The sequence below is a fragment of the Camellia sinensis genome, chromosome 1, assembly GCF_055761805.1.
Source record: "Camellia sinensis isolate YWXY chromosome 1, ASM5576180v1, whole genome shotgun sequence".
Lineage (NCBI taxonomy): Eukaryota > Viridiplantae > Streptophyta > Magnoliopsida > Ericales > Theaceae > Camellia > Camellia sinensis.
The window spans coordinates 186,455,751-186,456,210 of NC_138961.1; positions in this window are offsets into that span (position 1 = coordinate 186,455,751).

The following is a 460-nucleotide window of genomic DNA, read 5'->3' on the forward strand; positions in this document are numbered from 1 at the left end:
AAAAAAACCCAATTGTGTAGTGTATATAGGTCCAATGTGGGCTTTTGGGATGGTCCTATGGGTCGAGTTTCGGGTCAGGCCTCAAAACACCCATGAGGCCCAGAATCCCTATCCTTCAATCTAAGCCCAACCCCAACCCATATGTTTTAGGGTTCAGTCAAGTCAGGCCAATGCTAGGCCAAAAATAATTGGAAGATTACCATAACCAAAATTTTGAAATGGGAGCCTAGAGAAAGATCAATAGTGTCATCATTATATCAATAAGGAGCCTAGAAAAAGATCAAGAGAGTGTCATCATTTTATGAGAGAGAGAGAGAGAGAGAGAGAGAATACTATTTAACAAACTTGATTATTATAAAATCATAGGAAAATAACAATCCACTTATTTATGCTATATTGCAACATATTTATTTAAAGTTTAACAAATAATAGATTCATAGGTTCTCCAATCTTTCTTTCT